Source organism: Cyclopterus lumpus, chromosome 12, assembly GCF_009769545.1.
Source record: "Cyclopterus lumpus isolate fCycLum1 chromosome 12, fCycLum1.pri, whole genome shotgun sequence".
NCBI classification, from domain to species: Eukaryota; Metazoa; Chordata; class Actinopteri; order Perciformes; family Cyclopteridae; genus Cyclopterus; species Cyclopterus lumpus.
The window spans coordinates 7,790,724-7,794,588 of record NC_046977.1 but is presented as its reverse complement, the minus strand read 5'-3'; positions in this window follow the sequence as shown (position 1 = coordinate 7,794,588).

Below are 3,865 nucleotides of genomic sequence, written 5' to 3'. Positions count from 1 at the left end.
CACCAAAAGCTCTGAAGCAAGTCTCCTCTTGTCGCAAGAAAATGTTGTGACACGTTAGGAATTGTGGAGAGACGTATTAGCCCGGTAGGAACCATCGCTTGGTGTGGAAATGTTGATTTTTAACACACAAAAAAGAAACAACAAATAAATATTGCATGCCTTATTGAGAAGTGTATTACCATATATCAATGTGAGGAAACATAAAAGGGGAAACAATAATTGATATTGAAAAATGTACCTAACCAAGGGGATGTCCACGGGACACAGGAAACAACTGCAGGAAAAGGAAAGCAAGTGAACGTTGCCAGAATTTTAAGCACATAACTCAGAGTTTGATGCTACCTATTTCTTCCTGTTTCCTGTGATGTGACCTCCTACATGAGGCTGTGTGCTGCTCTTTTTTAAATATTTAATTGCGAGCCAAGCCATTGTCCTCATAGTTCACACAAAGGCACACAACACAACCACACAAAATACGCGTGCGTGTGTAAAGGTGCGACCCTTGTGTATGTGCATGCACGTGTGTCTCTGCATGTGTCCCTGTGTAAAGGGAGACCAGTTGCAGATAATAGGCGTTTGTGTTTAATATTGGAGGAGTTTGGAGGTAACCGCAGACCGGGGTCACCGTGTGTGAAGCCGGACACCCGATCTGCAGCACTACTGAACACAGCTATTGTCAAAATGGCAGCCTGGAGGACTGATATCCTAAACCTGATTTTTTTTTTGTTCCATTTGCTTCACTCACCGATACATTTTATGTTGGTTCCGTCTGAAATGTAGGAAGAAAAGGGTGGACAGCAAAGCAGGAAGTAAACTCATCCTGCCAGGGGAAAGGGTTGGGCAAGAAACAGAGGCGGTACAGACGAGTCCCACTAGCTTCTGTAACTCCATGCGATCTCTAATTGAGCGTTCTTTGGGTTTAGGGATCTGAAAGTTAGTATTATTAAAGTTAAATTATCAATATATTTACTGTACAGTTCCTCTCAGCTTTAAAGCATCAGTTTCACCGCTTACTCATCAGCATCTTTTCCAGACTCTTCTTCCATAAGCTGTTCCTGAGGAAAAAGGCTCTAATAACTCTTTGTTACATGAGGGTAACAAAGAGTTACCCTCATGTAACCATCACTCCCTCCACACACACACACACACACACACACACACACACACACACACACACACACACACCTCGTCCTCTCCCAGCCCAGCACCAAACAGCAGGGAGACAAGGTTAGAAACTAGCTAGAGCCGTGAATATTGAACTTGCATTAATCACGTTGACAGAAGCATAACTCCAAATGAATGCAAATTCGGATTTTTATGTGCTGGTTGCATAAATGTGCAACTGTTTGCTGACGTGTGACCATTTTAACTTTATAAGATGATGTTATGTCACCGTATGGCACAGGTCCTGCAGATTTAAGTTGCGCTGTAATCTTTGATGTCTAAAACACCATTCCACTATGTGACTTGTAACAGGCCATGGCCACTCAATCGTCCATGGCCTGATTACTTCTGTCAAGCTAGTGACGTTTAACCCGCTTATGGGAAATATTGTTTTAAAAAAAAGATTAAATAAACAATGATATTGCATAATTTATTTAAAATGCCCATTTCTTACTTAAATGGACTTATTGAGTACGAATATATTCTCGGTCAGGGTTTTTAGTAATATTAGTTAAAACTTAGATTTTAATTTGTCTCTCTCTGCAGTTGGATAAGAAGAAAAGAAGAAAAAAAATTAACAGGTGCTGACTAACAAAAAAAAAGAAGAAATTAGGTTAACAGGTTCCCCCCTTTTAATCCTGTCATTGGTACGTTGGTGGGAGTGACGCAATGAGGTTAGGTCACCAGTTAACTGACCCTTAACCTTTTGACCCCTGACATCATGTTGTTGGGAGCAGCGTGTGGAGGTATTCTGGTGTCTCAGACGGATCTGGATTTGGCTGGTTAAAGGAAGAGTGGTATCCGAGCTGGGGTACTTTTGTACTTGCTGTATCATTAATGGGGCACCGATAAAGATACGCAGATCTTCTGGCATTTTGTTACAGATTGGAAAACCGGCTTTGAAAACTGATGCGCTTTATCTTGCGTTTTCTATCTCGGCCACGTTTTGGTTCACAACACATGTACGTCTGGCTTTTTTTAATTAGTTTTTTTTCAAATTTTGAACTGATGTCCTGAATTGATAATAGAGAAAAGTTAATAGAGAAAAGATGTTGAGTGACAATCCCAGTGTTGTGGAAATTACACATAAAATACCAAATTCTTTACAGAGTATGGGTTTGAAAAAATCCAACACGAACACACTGCTCCGATGTCAGATCTCATGCACTCGTATTTTACTACTGTGAAGTAATTTGCAGCGTAAATCTTCCTGCATTAAAAATGTTCTCTTGAGCTGGTCAAGAGGGTTGATGGGGCAGCGCAGTCCCGGCGTAAATCAGCATAAGTGATCGGATAGATTTTTCTGTGTTAATGTAACGTAGCCCTGGCGTGCACAATAACTCAGACGAAAGGCAGGGAGAGCGAGTGTGTCCAGCGTTCAGCCCGCTATTTGCCAAACCAATGCGGTCGGGTCATCAAATCCACAATGTGATTGACCCATCAATTGACCCCTGCTGACCTCTCAGGCCAATCAGGCTAATGGCGGCTAGTGGTTTGAGCTTTACCGCACTGGTACCCTTTCACTTGCACTGCGTGAACACACACAAAGACACACTGACATCCAGTCCTACCCCACACACTAGGTTTCTAACCCATCTCAGTTTTAACTGCCTGTATTGGCACGCTGAGGTACTCTCGTTATTATTGACCTTTCTCTCTCCGCATGATTGTTAAAATCAACGGACCCTTGATCACTTTATAATGCAATAACATGATAGGACTGCAAGCCTAAGTTTTGGATTCACAAATAACTTTTTGTCACACTTCTCAGTCGTGTTTAAAACGTACAAAATACTCCGTTTGGGACCATATCAATCATTAAAATGCTGAATCACCATATTCCATCAAAACTGCCTCATGTGGATCAATATGTTTCTGCAGGCTCAATCTCCATAAATCAATTATGTACTAAAATGCTGTGTGTGCGTGTGTGTGTGCGTGTGTGTGCGTGTGTGCGTGTGTGTGTGTGTGTGTGCGCATGTGTGCGTGTGTGCAGTTAGATGAGAAGTGGCAGTAGGATGTATTGATCACATTCAGTATGTGTTAACTGTATCATGTGTCCACTTATTTGATGTAATGGTAGTGTATGGATCCTTAATTGACGGGAGGGTTTCATCAGGGGTGTGTTCCAGACACTCTGGGGCGGACAGGTCAAACTCATGTGGGATATGAGGAAGTTCACCAAACCCTCATAGGGCGTCCGTACCAAGGTTTTGTATTTTTGATTTCCTAGATGTGCCCATATTATAGCGTCACATCATTAAATTGAACAGTAGCCGAGGTGTCAAATTCAATGGATGTTACTGTGCTGGGAGCAGCCAAAAAAGGACAAAAGACATGCATTACATCCATAATTTTTCCCATTATATTACATAACATGTATCAACCAAGTCGTTTTCAATATGTAATGAATTAAATATGAAATCCTAATTTAATCAAAGCGTTTATGTTACAGGTTTGATAAAAAACTAAATAAATGTGCGCAAAAACAATTCTTGATTATGGCCATAAGTAGTTCCCCAGTACATTACAAATCATTTCCTCCATGTCCCCTTCCATGCTCTAGACTGTAGTTAAATAGCATTTCAAGAAGCAGCAATGAAAGACACAATTATTTAGTATTTCTTGAGTACTCTTTGGATCTCAATGGTTCCCAACAATATCCTATTTTGTCCAAAAGAAGTCCAAAAAAAGGTCTAAA